The sequence below is a fragment of the Schistocerca gregaria genome, chromosome 4 (genome assembly GCF_023897955.1).
Source record: "Schistocerca gregaria isolate iqSchGreg1 chromosome 4, iqSchGreg1.2, whole genome shotgun sequence".
In the NCBI taxonomy this organism is placed as follows: Eukaryota; Metazoa; Arthropoda; class Insecta; order Orthoptera; family Acrididae; genus Schistocerca; species Schistocerca gregaria.
Window position 1 is genome coordinate 470379515 of NC_064923.1, and position 17593 is coordinate 470397107.

Consider the following 17593-nt stretch of genomic DNA (forward strand, 5'->3'; position numbering starts at 1 on the left):
ATTCCATGAATATCGAAAAATATCACCATTGCTTTGTATCTTGGGTTGCTCATTCGAGCTTTTTTCGCTCTCGGTGAAATTGGGTCTTTCCAATTCATGGATTGGCGTTTAGTGTCTGGATTATAAGTGAAAACCATGATTCGTCGTATGTTATAAGTCTTTCCAAGAAATTAAAATCATTTTCAGTGGTACTCGAAGTGTCAGTATAAACATTTTGACGAGATTCTTTTTGTTCTTCCGCTAGAATTTTTGCCACAAATTGCGGTCACGCTTTTTTATGTTAAGTTGGTCATGCAAAATTTGGCTTACGCCTTCTTCGTCTTTTCCTAGAGTTCCAGCAAACACTCGAACACATCTATTTTTGATATTTTCTTGTGTTCCGGTAGTGAGTGGTCTTCGTCTTCCTCTATGCCGTCTTGAAGACGCTCGAACCACTCGCAGATAGGTCCGGATCTAAGCGGGGAGAGGGTGGTGCGTGAGGGAGGGGGCGGCGGATCAGCAAACGTGGGTATCTGCTTCTGGAGGCAATTTTATGGGGCGCCAAAGTCATATGCTTGGAAAAGAAAACCCTGTTTCACAAAGCGTCTAGCATCCAGCGTTCGTTGCTCTATCGATTATTCTTATTATTTTGAAACGCATCTCTATTGGTTTTTCAACATTTTTAACACGTTCTGAGTTGCTTTCTGAACGAATCACAAAATGAGTTTTGAATCCGTGCATAGTGTACGTTATGTCTCTGCTCCAAGAATCCCCGTCGCGTAAAAAATAACAAATAAAAACATTCCCATAGAAAAAAGGAGACGCAGCTATATGAGCTAAGCCGAATAAACCTGAATGGATGAATGCCAATCGCTGTCATGTAATTGATTTTGTGTGCGACTGATCAGCGTTGTTATAATTCCTAGCGAAATGTACAGCTTCATAACTACCAGAGTGGAAATAAACGACTCACAGGAATAACAGGTGGAAAAGAATTTATATTATCTTCCCGGTGTATCCAAGAAAATGAAATTTTAACAGAAGCTTTTTGCCAGATAGCGACAACACAATGGGCAAGATGTACAGTCCCTGGTTAGCAGCCGCTAAAATTTTATTTTCGGAATAGCTCGGCAACGCATTGTACGAACACACAATAACGGGTAACCAGAGAATAAAGTTAGGATAACTGAACCAGTGATTCTGGCAGGGTTAGTGAAGTTAACCGGAGAATAAGTTTTGACAATGGCAGGAGTACTTACAGAATTAGTGAAAACGGAATTCTTTGTTAGAACGAGGAAAAGAAGAAATGGGGACATCACACAAATTATATGGACGAAATTACAATTTCTGATTTATATAAAAATATAGTGTCTCCCCGATGTTATTCAATCTGTATATTGAGCAAGCAGTGAAGGAAACAAAAGAAAAATTCAGAGTAGGTATTAAAATCCATGGAGAAGAAATAAAAACTTTGAAGTTCACCGATGGCATTGTAATTCTGTCAGAGACAGCAAAGGACTTGGAAGAGCAGTTGAATGGAATGGATAGTGTCTTGAAAGGAGGGTATAAGATGAACATCAACAAAAGCAAAACGAGGATAATGGAATGTAGTCGAATTGAGTCGGGTGATGCAGAGGGAATTAGATTAGGAAATGAGACACTTAAAGTAGTAAACGAATGTTGCTATTTGGGGAGCAAAGTAACTGATAATGGTCGAAGTAGAGAGGATATAAAATGTAGACTGGCAATGGCAAGGAAAGCGTTTCTGAAGAAGAGAAATTTGTTAACATCGAGTTAGGATTTAAGCGTCAGGAAGTCATTTCTGAAAGTATTTGTATGGAGCGTAGCCATGTATGGAAGTGAAATATTGAAGATAAATAGTTTGGACAAGAAGAGATGGGTAGATCACATAACTAATGCGGAAGTGTTGAATAGGATTGGGGAGTGAAGTTTGTGGAACAACTTGACTAGAAGATGGGATCGGTTTGGTAGGACATATGTTGAGGGATCAAGGGATCACCAATTTAGTTTTAGAGGGCAGCGTGGAGTGTAAAAATCGTTGAGGGAGACCAAGAGATGAACACACTAAGCAGATTCAGAAGGATGTAGGTTGCAGTAGGTACTGGGAGATGGAAAAGCTTGCACAGGATAGAGTAGCATGAAGAGCTGCATCAGACCAGTCTCAGGGCTGAAGACCACAACAACAACAACAACAACAACAACAACATAAAAATTTGGTACTACTACTTCTCGATCTCAAGTTTGGAAACCTGGACCGTATTAATGAAATGTGAAACTACTTCCTAACACAAAACTTTTTGCTGTAGTAGACCTAATTGGCATTTGATAATGGTACTACATGACTTATATTCTGTCGTGTTATTTATATAAATGAGGTAGATAAAAATAATCATTTGTGCCAAAACAGTCTCGCTTGTCTGGGGTTTGTTACAGTTGCTGCAATATTACAAAGCCTACTTCGTTTTACCTAGCAGACAGTGACAAAATAGACATAATCAAATCGAGCAACCACATCAGTCTTGGGTACTATACGTATTAACAGCTGTTTCAGCATTAGACAATGATATTTTAATTTTTCGTGTAGCAAAATATTTAACGAACTTTGATGAAGCAATGATACTTTTGCGAAAAGGTAAGGACTCTGTATACAGTTGTAGGAAGTTTAGAAAGAACAAAAAAACTGCTGGGAACTATGGATTGAAGAAATGTGTAGTGTCTTCCTCGTCTCTTGTCTTTACTGGTTTTATATTTTCTATATTTGATTTTACGTCACACAAAAGAAAAGTAATTAGCAAAAGGGCAATAAAAGATGCACATTTTTTGAAGAGTTATTCTCACGATTACAAAAAATCCCACCCAGTAATATCTGAGTGTTCTTTTTTTTAGCGGCCTCAAAGGACGTTTTAATTACCACTGTCCTGAATATAGGTTTGATGCCTTCCATTGCAAAATATATCCGTTGATTTCCACAGAGTGAAATGCAGCGATGTGCGACAGAAGAATTTTGTGGGGAGTATTGTGGCACTGCACTTTGGCACTCTTAAAGGACAAATAATATGTCTTACATTTCCTCGGACGTATACGTTTTACACATCAAACTTCAGAAAGATGTGCGCTTCAGAATGAAAGTATTTTTGAAAAACTTATTTATTTTTATTTTTCACGTCCTATCTCCAACGATAAGGGTGGGGGGCACTATTAAATTACTGCACCCGTTCGGAAATATCATTTTTCTGGCAAAACAAAATAACAGCTCTTACAAAACCAAAGGCCACGGTCACCCTGATTTGAATACAGAAAGCAGATACGCCGCATTCGACTGAAGAGGCTTCACGCTTCACAGCTTCTGGTCGTTGACCTGGGGCACATTCCAGTCCTGTTATTTTACAGCCACAGCTCGTAACTCAGCAGACGTCAACATTTTCGTTCCGTCGCCCCTGCGTACCAACGACCTGACTCTTTGTCCGACTGCTGTATTAACAACGCCCGGAATCCAGTCATTAGCCTCCACCGCAGAGGTTCTGAGCCAACACAGAAACATGACTCTTTCACAAACTTTTTACTAGGCCGCGGTATTTAAACCTCCAGGTCCAAAATCAAATGGCTCTAAGCACTATGGGACTAAACATCTGAGGTCATCAGTCCCCTACAACTTAGAACTGCTTGAACCTATCTAACCTTAGGACACCACACACATCTATGCCCAAGGCAGGATTCGAACCTGCAGCCGTAGCAGCAGCGCGGTTCCAGACTGAAGCGCACTGAAGTGTAATGGGATCTTTTTATGGAGAATTGGGTGGAGATGCAAAGGATGTAGGCAGAAAATCTGTTGGCAGAACATATTGTGAACAACCTTATACACTGAAGCGCCAAAGAAACGGTATAGGCATACGTATTCAAATACAGAGATATGTAAACAGGCAGAGTACGACGCTGAGGTCGGTAAAGTATAGACAACATGTGTTTGGCGCAGTTGTTAGATACGGTACCGCTGCTATAGTGGCAGGTTATCAAGATTGAAGTGAGTTTGAACGTGGTGTTACAACCGGTGCACGAACGATGGAACACAGCATCACCGGGGTAGCGGTGAAGTGGGAATTCTCACGTACGACCATTTCACGAGTGTACGTGAATATCAAGAATCTGGTAAAACATCAAATCTCCGACTTCGTTTCGGCACGAAAAAGATCCTTCAAGAACGGGACTGTAGAGAATTGTTCAATGTGACAGGATTGCAACCTTTCCGCAAATTGCTGCAGCAATTGCTGGGCCATCAACAAGTGTAAGCGTGCGAACGATTTAACGAAAGTGAATGGACTTGCTTGGGTATGAGGCAACCTCATGAATTTATGGATCCTGCAAGTCAGCAGGTAACTGTTCAAGCTGTTGTAGGCTCTGTAATGGTGTGGGACATGTGCAGTTGAAGTGATATGGGACTCTTGATACGTCTCTGACAGGTGACACGTACGTAAGCATCCTCTCTGGTCACCTGCATCCATTCATGTCCATTGTGCAATCCCACGGACTTGCGCCATTCAAGCAGGATAATGCGATACCCAACACGTCCAGAATTGCTACGGAATGGCTCCAGGAACACTCTTCTGAGTTTAAACACTTCCGCTGGGCACCAAACTGCCCACGCATGAACATTATGAAGCATATCTGGCATGCCTTGCAACGTACTGTTGAAAAGTGCTCTCACCCGCTCGTCCGCTTACTGATGTATGGACAGCCCTGGAAGATTCATAGTGTCAGTTCCCTCCAGCACTACTTTATACCTTAGTCGAGTCAATGTCAGGTCAGCACTTCTGCGTGTTCATGGGGCCCTAGACGATATTAGGCAGGTGTAGCAGTTTCTTTGTCTCTTCAGCGTATAAATGATTATCATTTTAACACAATCTAACAAAGTAAAGAGGGATAGCTCCATCTACGTAATGCATACAGAGTTTTTGTTTTAACTTGAGGAAGCTAAACATCTCAAAAACGACAAATTGTACGAAAAAATGTTCTTGTTGAAAAATAAATATAAGTAAAGGGGACATTTGTCGGTGTTAGAATTGGCCACGTTTTAGCCGCGCCTCCTCCATGAACTGAGTCAATTTATATTTTAAACCGGGAAGACCCATTTTATTGCATATTCGAATTCTACGCCAAAAGGTATGTACTGTTTACTCAATATTCCTTTTCCGTTGGTTGCAGATGGCGCTGTGATAGACAAATAGTAACTATGGCTGTTTTTGCAATTAATAACTGACACATTTGATGCTACATTTCATTTATCGGTAGTAAGTAAATATAAGCCTCTGGTTTCTAACGTTCGATTTTAATGTTCGAAATTTACTTTAGTATTGCAAATCTGATTCTACTGTACAGTATAGCAAGACGTTTCAGTGACTGGTTAGAAACTAAGTTTGACCTGATCCAGGAACAACGACGTAGATGTAATATTTGTAATTTTTCGTTCCCGTATGGATTCTTGACGTCAGTGGGTGCACTTGCTTCTCAGAATTTGGATGGTTGGTTCGGTGATTGACTTAGGAGAGGAGACCAAACAGCGAGGTCATCTGTCCAGTCGGATTAGTTAAAGGTGGGGAAGAAAGTCGGCCATGGCCCTTCAAAGGGACCATCCCCGTATTTGCTTGAAGCGATTTAGGGAAATCACGGAAAACCTAAATCAGGATGGCTAGACGCGGATTTGAACCGTCGTCCTCCTGAGTGTGAGTCCAGTGTGTTGGAGTGCTTGATTTCGGTGAGTATCCATGGAAGGTGCGCCTGTAACCATCACTTCATTTACATTTTTTTCTTAATAAATTGGTGAGCATTTGCCTTCCGCCGGTAGCCACGTAGCGGCCAGTGTGAGAGTTACGTAGGTTGGATGGAAGCTCACACCAAAATCAGTCTCTGTGATGGCGGGGATCGAGACCAGTCACCGAAATCAAGCATTCAGATTTTTTGGGTACTCACCACAATCAACCCCGGGGGGAATAGAACACAACTCTACCGTACAAAAAGCTTGTTCATCAGAAATGTCAATGTCAAGCCACGTATTTACACAGTACGATCAAATTCGCAAGACTCGAGTACCGTTTAAACATCATTATCAGAATTTATAACACAAAGATTTACATTTACATACTACAGGTAAATAAAATGTAGAATCAAATGTATCGGTTGTTAATTGTAAGACAGGCACACTTGAGATTTTTCGATTGGAGAGCCATCTTCCACATATGTGAAACAGTGGTTTGAGCATACCGTAGGTATTTTTGGTCTTACAGTCTGAATATGCAATCAAAATGGAGGGTTTCCATTTGATAATTCAAAGATGAGTCCGCTCACGCAGGATGGGTGGTTAGGAGATGACTAGTTGTAGCGCAGACAAATTTACTAATATAAACTTTTCCCCTTTAACATTTTTTTCATTTGATGCCGCGTTTTCGAGATATTTAGTTCTGTATAGTTAAAACAAACACAGTGTATAAACAAAGACTACACAGCAAGACTTTCAGTGAGACATCACATTTCAATATCGACTGCTTGTAAGACAGTGATTAACCAAAAGGATTCGAAATTCGACAGCAGTAGATAATGGCCTAACGAGACCGGTTAGTCTTTCCGCTGAAACGCTACTCGAGTTGGTCGGTATCCCACCACTGCCATGCGAACATGAAGTCGATAAGTTCAGGAGAGCAATAGTCTACGGCAAGCAGGATACTCTAGTTGGTCGGTATCCCACCACTGCCGTGCGAACATGAAGTCGATAAGTTCAGGAGAGCAATAGTCTACGGCAAGCAGGATATCAACAGCCTTGTGCGACCAGCGAACCTAGAAGGCATACACATTGATATCTCAGCCGTGCTGAATCGTGCAGCTACGGCAAGTAGCTTGAGACACGAAATGAGCTTGTGTGCAGCAAGACAAGCGTCCTTAAGGCAGTGCGACTACCTCATAAGCACCACTGACTGTCAGCATGGAAACCAATGTTCCATCTTCCCTTGACGTGGTGACAGAGACAACAGAAACAGTGGTATGGCCAAATACGGCACTTTACTCAGCAGTACCAAGTCTACTTTCCATTCGATGACCTTAATGTTCAATATTACTATTGTGCGACTGTACAACGTTTTTATGACTTTCATAAAATGCAGAGGACATTCCCAAATACTACATAACTTACACTGAACATGTTATAGAAGAAATAAACGTTGCAAAGACAAGATTTACTTATATACAGGGTGTAACAGGTATAATTGGTCTATTGGTGACTCAGGACGGCGGACTGAACATTAAATCACTATTTATGTCATCACCTGGCTGATAATTATAGCCATTAAGAGTCATATGTTTTTAGGTTTGTTAGTCCCTTCAATTACATGTGGCAAGCACAAGCCATTACAGCTTATTTACGCCTAGGTAGTAAGTAAGATTTTGTAGCGTCAAGTTATCGACGCAGAACGGTTACTCTATACTGACAAGTTTAGTCTACTTAGTGGAGCAACGACCATGCAGAAAACATCAAGTCGTAAAGTTTGTGAGATGTCTGTGGGAAGACTGTTCAACAGAAATAAAAAACAACCAGCACACTGATGTTTGTACACATTAAGGTTCCGCATACAAAAAATATCCGCCATTATTCCCGTTACATCCTGTATAATACAGCATGTTATATAGAAAACATCAAAGAACGATCCAAAACATATAGAAACTAAAAACAGACCATTATATGATAGGAAAAAACTACTGCATGTTTGTATTACTTTCTACAAATGACAAGAATAGTGAGTGGTGACTTCGGCTTAAAGGGCACTACAGAGCATTACCACTATGGCAGTCAATATCTGGTTTTTTCCGTCGTTTCTTTTCCCAACGAGAATGTTATCTACCAACATTCTAGAGTATTCTGTACCACGTATTGCTGTCTTGCCTACTTAACATCGTCACAATCAGTTGAGCTTAGTAAATAGAAATATCGGTTTCAGGAATACGAGAAATTTCGATAGTGAAAAGGGAAAGGTACGTAAGTACTGAAATGTGGTAAAGGAAAACCCGGTTACCTAGAAGGTTAGCCAGAAGGTAGTGTTTCCGAAGAGCCTCCTCTAAAACTGAGTGTTATTGATACGCACAATGGTTACAAGACGTCTAACGCACTGCGAACATTTCCAAGCGCTGTATTTCAATTCAGCTAAGTGGTAGTTGGACTGCTGACGTCTCAAAAACCATGCTATTCAAATGTCTGTAGACGTGTGTGTCAAGTGCAGTTAGGTGGCCTGGCACTAAGCGTTGGTTGCTACGACTTTGATGAGGTTCGTAGACATGGCTTACTGTCCCAGAATACATCTGATAGGCACTTTTCACAATTTCTCAAAGTTTTTTGGAATTATTTTGAACCACCCTTAGCTTAGGGAAAAATTAGTGTGCTTCAAATTTACCTTTACGTTTCAAAGTAGTTGTTGTTTGATTCGGTTAAAGGGGGCAAACAGCGAGGTCATCGGTCCAGACAGATTGGGGAAGGATGGGGAAGGAAGTCGGCCGTGACCTTTCAACGGAACCATCCCAACATTTGCCTGAAGCGATTTAGGGAAATCACGAAAAATCTAGATCAGAATGGCCGGACGAGGTTTTGTTCTCCCGAATTCGAGTCTAGTGTGAAAACCACTGCGCCACCTCGCTCGCTCGTTTCAATGTCAAGACTGACCTACATACTAAAACCTAAATAGTCGAATGTTGAAAGCAACAGCAATAACTATATACACATTTTTCTACTTCTTTTGTCATGTTGCTATTAATGCGTTTAAAACAACTAAAAGAGATTTGATTGCATCTAATCTGATCATTATGTCACCAACATGAAACCCGCATCTGTGGTCGAGGACGATAGCGAATGGTAATGAGTTGGTATTCGATCTGGAAGTAACTTGTTCATGTTCTGGAGACGACAGAAATATCTGCCTTCGGTAATTTGTCCACAAGCGCAAGAGAAACTGCACTTACAGTTTGTTATCACCAGAGTGGTGTGCCCTGGCTTTAGATGGGATCCCAACAGCGTCACATAGAATGATCTCGATAGTATCTTCCGAACGGGGACATTATGCTCTTCATTTCAATTGGGGTATTCAAGAGGTGTAAGCTACGTGGTTGTTTTAGATTTCGCAGTCTCGCGGTCGATCACAGCATCGACACAACAGTGTAGTCCAAAATCAGTTATACGTAATGTGCAACATTACAGGGACGAAAGTTCTCCCACCCTGCAAAGAAAGAAAATATTTCCATTTAGGTACGTGGAACTGTTTACCAATGATATTCATTTGTCGTGTCTGTATTACAAAATACCAATGTAAAATTTGGCGACATTAAGAACGATGTTACTGCTACCAGTACATTCTGTTTCCTGTGGGTTGTCCCATTTGTGTACACGTCTAAAGATGTTAAGACTATTATTGCTCTCCATCACAGCATATAAATTTTTCTCCTCAAAGTTGGATCTCCCATCCCTCTTGATTCACCTTGTACTTGGAGTTTACAGTCCGTTTAACCTTTCCATATGGAAAAAGGCATAGGGTGACGAGGTCATATGTTTTGGGTCTAAAAAGTTAGATTCTCAACTCTTCTTACACATTTTCATTTTCTCCCAGTCGTTTCGTCATTCAAAATTATTTTTTGCATAGTTTGAATAAAGTAGATCAACAAGTAAGTAGAACCCTTCGGTCTTTCATTTGTTTCTTCCTCTCCCTTTTAACAGAAACAACCCTCATTGTATTGGGCAGTGCTATGAAACCAGGAAACATGTGGACATGTTGGTAGGTTTGTTTGAGACATTCAAACAGATACGCCATTTGATCTGCCCGAGCAGCCATGCGCATTAGCACAGCATTTTCGGCACTCGGGGAGGTGCGTCGGCTCCGTGTCGAATGCACCCTGCCGATTGACTACGAGCACACCAGCCATCTTGGATGTGGTTTTGAGACGGTTTTCCACATTCAGCTAGGTTAAGGCCGCACTGGTTCGCGCGCTTCACTTCAGTTAGGCAATTTGCAAAAATTTAGGAAACATTCTCACTTTTTCACATGAAATAACAGTAGACCAGTTGACAGACAGATGGGATAAACTAATTCCGTCCTGGAGGGTCGAAAGAGCGGCGACAGGAAAACTATCCGGCCACCCACTACCATTAACATTGTCAAACCCAGATTTACATACTGAACCCGGAAATACAAGAGATAAAGCCAGGAAAAAGAAGTATAAGTAGGAATACCGTTTGAATGATGGCAGCATCAACGTGGTCCGCATCAGAAAGTACACACCATATAGAAATAGCACATTCAGCTGCAGGAAAGTTACAAAGACTGACATCCTAAGCTCTGTATGCTCTCTCCCAGGACTTTCTCAGTATATTTTAAGTAGGGGTAGGTTCTTCTAGTCTCCTTAGTATCCATCTTGAGGCAGAGTTGACTGTGTGTCTGTTATGGGTCCAACGTTACTACAGTTATAGGACCTTGTAACGCCAGAATATTGTAAAAGTCGTATTTGCTTCACCATCACACAGGTTTAACGCACACTCTTGAGTCATAAACTAGGCATCACGACAAATCCTTTCGACAGCTCACATAGAGCAGGTGACAGCTACTGTTACATACCCTCAAAGCTCCTGAACTGTGTAAATACGGCAGCAGCGTCTGGATGAATACGGCTGTACATTAATCTTGCCACCATCAAATTCCCTGTGCGATGTTAACACAGCAGGTAAGAGCTACCTCCGTAGACATGGTCGCTAACGCGTACCTGTGCGTGGTGCTCGAGCAGGAGGTAACTTCCGTTCACCACCAATATTTGGCAGACAGAGGGTGGAGAGGCAACGGCCTTGCCGCAGTGGATACACCGGTTCCCGTCAGTTAAGCGCTGTCAGGCGTGGCCGGTACTTGGATGGATGACCATTCGGGCCGCGATGTGCTGTTGCCATTTTTCGGGATGCACTCAGCCTCGTGATGCCAATTGAGGGAGCTACTCGACCGAATAGTAGCGGATCCGGTCAAAGAAAACCATAATAACGACCGGGAGAGCGGTGTGCTGACCACACGCCCCTCCTATCCGCATTCTCAGCTGAGGATGACACGGCGGTCGAATGGTCCCGATGGGCAACTTTTAGCCTGAAGACGGAGTGCGCAGAGGGTGGTGAGATGACAATGTGAAGATCCTGAGCAGCAGACGTTGCTCAATGTCCTGGTTTAAATTCGAAACCTCACTGCAGTGCCTCATGGAGTGATGACGTGCGACACTGTGGAAGATGATCCTCTGTAAAGCTAGGCCACCGTTTGGAGCTACGCAGTTATTCAGGCTGTAGAGCGGCTTTTGCCCACCCCACTCTGTCCTCGCCGTACGACCCGAAACATGACACCACTCTATACGCAACATAACAGTTACCTACATTCAACAGGAACACCAAAGATACGACTCTCACACAGACACACACCTTGAGGAGAGGCCCAATTGTCCGCAGGTGAAGGAGACCCTTGCTGGTTAGGAGGCCGAAATTACCCCTCATGGTCTCGCAATCCACAACTACATATGGTTTTTTTCTCTTTTGTGATACGTAAATGACTGATGAGTCACCGGTAGTTACAAGTGGTCGAGAGTATTCGGAATCAGTAAAGCAAGAAGGGATGGCTAGTACTTGTGCGAACTTTTGTTTTTACTATCTCTATCTACACCTCCCTTTTCCAGTAAAACCCAAATTACTCAGAGCTTTTACGACGGTCGGCACGTCAGCATGCACTTTCGCAACTCTCGTCTCACCCAGTCGCTTCAGAGCTGTCTGATCAAGGACAGGCGCAGGAAAGCTTTTTTACGGCTGAGGCCTCTGGCCGATCAATTGGGAGGTGGCCAGATGCGTCCGGCCAATACCCGGCAAACGAGGACTCTCATTCTCACTCCCGAACCACAGAGCAGGGCTAAGAGGGCCCGCTCACATATTGATCTGCCCGCCAAGCAGTGCGGCCCATGTGGGAGGACTCCCGGAAGCTCCTCTGCCAACCAGTAGGGCCATTCGTACGCCCAAATACTTCACAACGTCTGCCTTGCACAATTCGCTCGATAGAAACTACACTATCCTTTCTGCGGCTCGCGGTAGCGTTCTCGCTTCCCACGCCCGGGTTCCCGGGTTCGATTCCCGACGGGGTCAGGGATTTTCTCTGCCTCGTGATGACTGGGTGTTGTGTGATGTCCTTAGGTTAGTTAGGTTTAAGTAGTTCTAAGTTCTAGGGGACTGATGACCATAGATGTTAACTCCCATAGTGCTCAGAGCCATTTGAACCATTTTTGAACTTTATGCGGCTCATCAAAACTGAATACCATGAAGAAGGGTTGCGACAAACGCCACAATACTACATACGCAGTACTACATACTTGGATATGGAAATGATCAACATTTCAATGAACTCGCGCGAAGTAAATAGATTTAACGCCATTAACATTTTGTTCACACGTAAGGATTACGTAGGGGTTTCACAGTAAGATTCCGCTCTTAAATGAGAAAACAGAATCATGTCTCCCGTAAGAAGCATAAATCTGCACCACCACATGTCGGAATTCGATGGCAGCATGATCGTGGCCAATCGGCTTTGGTTTATCGTTCTGCAGAACAGTTGCCCTCATTGTAACCTGTCCCACCACTGACATGTGGATATGGAATCGATGGGTTCATGAGGGCCATATTCAACACCATACAGGATCTCAGTGGAACCACATAACTAGTACTCAATAGCACTGGTATACACCATTTAGTCAAAATTATCAGGAAACCTATTAGTGCAAATTATTATATAATGCTTATAACTTTGGCTGGTGATACTTCCGGCGAGGTGCCAGAATCTCTGTGGAGAAATGACTGTCCGGTCTTCCGCAAGAACCGAAACCAGAAATGGTGATGATACTGGAGGGTGGGGTCGTCAGCGAAGTCGACTTCCTAACTCATCCCAAAGATGTTCCATAGAGTTCATGACGTGACTATGGACATGCCAGGCCATTACATGAATGTTTTTGTCTACAAACAATTGCCCCACCGATGCTGATTTAACAAAGGGTGTACTGTCTTGCTGACACAAAGTATGATTGTCTCTGAAGTGTTCCTTCACTGAACGCAGTACACGATGCTGTAAAATTTGTTCATATCATTACGCATTTAGCGTTCACTAAAGCATAATAAGGGTACCACATCCTGACGACATACCGTAACATCTTCTCTGTTCATCATGTTGACAACAGACAAGAGAGAACAAATAGAAAACGTTGTGGGGAAGGCAAACCAAAGACTGCGTTGTATTGGCAGAATACTTACAAGATGTAACAGATCCACTAAACATACACTACGCCTGTCCTTCCTCTTTTGGAGTAATGCTGCGCGGTGGGCGATTCTGACCAAATACGACTAGCGGAGTACATCGAGAAAGTTTAAAGGAGGGCAGCACGTTTTATATTATGGAGAAGTAGAGGATTGTCACAGACATGATTAAGGATTCGTTGTGGATATCATTAAAACAAAGGCATTTCTCGTTGCCGCGGGAACATCTCACGAAATTTCAGTCACTAATTTTCTCTACCGAAAGGGAAAACAGTTTGTTGACGGTGACTTATGTTTGGAGGAACGATCCTCACAATAAAACAAGGGAAATCCGAGCTCGCGTGAAAAGATAAAGGTATTCGGTGTTTCGCACGCTGTTCGAGAGCGCAGTAATAGAGAGTTAGTGAAGGTGGTTTGATCGCCTCTCTATCAGGCACTTAACAGTGATTTTCAGAGTTTTTAAGTAGATGTAGACGTGGATGTAAACGGCAGATAATGATTTCCGGGCATTCTGCAAACCCAAATCCTTCCATCACCACATGGTATACCACAAGTCATCAGCTGTCAAATGGTGTCATCCATCAGCCTAATCATTCGTCCACTATCCAATGGTGTCGCTCTTTACACCACCAGAAGCTAAACGATGTCTAAGTGTCAAAGTTAATGTAGGGAGGGCTATGCGTGAAGCGTTCATTGATTTCGAAAGTAAAATTCTATGTACCGACTTGAAAGAAAATTCTAGGAAGTTCTGGTCTTATGTTAAATCTGTAAGCGGCTCTAAACAGCATATCCAGACACTCTGGGATGATGATGGCATTGAAACAGAGGATGGCACGCGTAAAGCTGAAATACTAAACACTTTTTTTCTAAGCTGTTTCACAGAGGAAGACCGCACTGCAGTTTCTTCTCTAAATCCTCGCACAAACGAAAAAATGGCTGACATCGAAATAAGTGTCCAAGGAATAGAAAAACAACTGAAATCACTCAACAGAGGAAAGTCCACTGTGCCTGAAGGGATACCAATTCGATTCTACACAGAGTACGCGAAAGAACTCCCCCCCCCCCCCCCCCCTTCTAACAGCTATATACCGCAAGTCTCTAGAGGAACGGAATGTTCCAAATGATTGGAAAAGAGCACAGGTAGTCCCAGTCTTCAAGAAGGGTCGTCGAGCAGATGCGAAAAACTATAGACTTATATCTCTGACATCGATCTGTTGTAGAATTTTGGAACATTTTTTCTGCTCGCGTATCATGTCATTTCTGGAGACCCAGAATCTGCTCTGTAGGAATCAACATGGATTCCGGAAACAGCGATCGTGTGAGACCCAGAAAATATTATATACAGGCTCCCGGGTAGATGCCATTTTCCTTGACTTCCGGAAGGCGTTCGATACAGTTCCGCACTGTCGCCTGATAAACAAAGTTAGGGCCTACGGAGTATCAGACCAGCTGTGTCGCTGGATTGAAGAGTTTTTAGCAAACAGAACACAGCATGTTGTTCTCAATTGAGAGACATCTACAGACGTCAAGCTAACCTCTTGCGTGCCACAGGGGAGTGTCATGGGACCATTTCTTTTCACAATATATATAAATGACCTAGTAGATAGTGTCGGAAGTTCCAAGCGGCTTTTCGCGGATGATGCTGTAGTATAGAGAGAAGTTGCAGCATTAAAAAAATTGTAGCGAAATGCAGGAAGATCTGCAGCGGATAGGCACTTGGTGCAGGGAATGGCAGCTGACCCTTAATGTAGACAAATGTAATGTATTGCGAATACACAGGAAGAAGGATCCTTCATTGTATGATTATATGATAGCGGAACAAACACTGGTAGCAGTTACTTCTGTAAAATATGTGGGAGTATGCGTGAGGAACCATTTGAATTGGAATGATCATATAAAATTAATTGTTGGTAAGGCGGGTGACAGCTTGATATTAATTGGGAGAGTCCTTGGAAAATGTACCCCATCAACAAAGGAGATGGCTTACAAAACACTCGTTCGACCTGTACTTGACTATTGCCCATCAGTGTGGGATCCGTACCAGGTTGGGTTGACAGAGGAGATAGAGAAGATGCAAAGAAGAGCGGCCCGTTTTGTCACAGGGTTATTTGGTAATCGTGATAGCGTTACGGAGATGTTTAGCAAACTCAAGTGACAGACTTTCCAAGAGAGGCGCTCTGCGGTGTAGATAACTGTCCAGGTTTCGAGAGGGTGCGTTTCTGGGTGAGGTATCAAATATATTGCTTCCCCCTACTTATACTTCCCGAGGAGATCACGAATGTAAAATTAGAGAGTCGTTCTTCCCGCGAACCATACTTCATCCTTTTAAGCTCCATAGGCATTATTCATTGTGCTAGAAGCACTAGTGGTAGCACTCTGGAAATTGCGAATGATTCCTTCCGCTCATTTGATGCGGTTTCTTACAACCAGACTCCTCAATGCTCGTTGGTCCCTGTCCACCAGTGCTTCATGTCTACCAGGTTTAATTTACCTGTGGTTGTTCCTTCGCGTTTCCACTTAACACTCACCTCACCATCAGTCTAACTGTGGAGGGTTGTAGTTTCCCTGATGTATGTCTTACTCAGGTGACTTCCAATGACTAGCCAAATTCTGAAGTCCTTGATCTCTCCTGACTGCCCCATTCTGCTGTTACTGCGTCTCTACTAATAACACAATACCCCCGGGTCTCCTTTTAAACTGTTGCTTCCACTTCTCGAGTCATATGGAGATCAATTCCGCATTCCATAGGGGTGTCCAGATGCTTTTGTTCAGATAGCGCTTTGTTCACTCAGTTGTGCAGTATCCTACAGCCATGTCATGCAACTTGAATCTGGAATGGGCTTGTTCTAAGCAAGATACCTACACAGGCAGTGCGACGATCTATTAAGCACACGGCCCGTCTGCACGCTGGAAATTGTTGCGTCTTTTCTTGGCGCTACAGCAAAAATCGGCGTGCCAATAGTGGAGCGCCCAAAGACAACACTCGACGATGTAGTGGTATCCTATTACATTTTCGCACGAGCCCAACTTCTGAGTACCGCACCAGGGTAGACATATCCGTATGTGAGAGCCCCAGGTAGAATGAACCTTGTCAGATTGCATTCGTCATTGTGTTAAGGACCCAGCAGCTAGTGTGTACCATTGGATACACAAAACAGTCACCCCATATACGGTACCTAGGACCGTAGAAATTATATTTCCGACTAGATAAGGCTGGTAGCTTTGACTTATCAGCGAGATCTCTGTGGTGTTACCCTTCAACAATATAACGCAACACCCATGCTGTCTTGATCTACCTCGATAGAACGGGTGTCTAGCTGCTGCTCTGCCCAGTATGTTCGTCATTTCTCTCATCCTTCTGGTCATGGGTTGCCGAGACATTGGCAAGCCACAATAGCCAATCGCTGCCAATGATGAATTCTGTCACCTATTTTAAGTAGCATCGAGAGCTGTACCAGTCATCCAACCTCATCTCGACTCAGTGCCAAAACGGGGTGGGGCGGTTATTGTTGAAGAGTTGGGACTTAGTTTTTTGCCTAATTTCGCACCCATAAATCCCCAGATCACCTACAAATATAGTTTTGTGTTCTTCCTACCATACTGTGCATACGCAATAAATTTAGTCACATGGTGTCCTTCCTGGTGTTGCACATTTAACGGCCAACAGTAGACGACTCCGGATAACATACTGTACAAAAATTACACGTTTGAGGGCCTGCATAAAATTAAAACGCCCAAACGTTTTATTCTGTACTCAATATCGTTCGAAGCATTACATACCATGCGTATTACTTGCTCGACATTATCGCTTCGCTGACAGAAGTTGCAACCCCCTGCCCCTAGAGGGCTCCGAATTGCTGCGTGTAACATGGCAGCGTGTAAGAAACAGCTCATAAATCTGAATATTGCATCCACACATGGATCATCTTCTCCTTTAGCATGACAACGCCAGGCCACACACGGGCGTTGCGACATCTGCAACAATCCGACGCATTGGGTTCACTGTCGTAGATCATCCTGCACACAGCCTCGACTTCGTCCCATCCAGTGTATACGTGTTTCCAAAGCTTGAGGAACACCTCCGAGAACTTCACTTTGATAGTGATGTAGCGGTGGAAGCAGAGGTCACGTCGTGGCTACGTCAATAAAGTCAAACATTCTGTAGTGACATTTCACCAAACTGGTCTCTCATTGGGTGACTGTTCAGAAATAAACTCGTGGACCAGAAGAATAAAGATGTAGAATTCTAATAATGTTTGC

General features: G+C 43.1%; 1 protein-coding gene across 1 annotated transcript in view; it reads left to right on the top strand.

Annotated features, from left to right (window-relative positions):
- The window catches only part of LOC126266988 (G-protein coupled receptor 52-like), a 368301-nt gene that overhangs the window by 236237 nt on the left and 114471 nt on the right, over positions 1–17593 (top strand). The gene's annotated exons all lie outside the window — the stretch shown is intronic.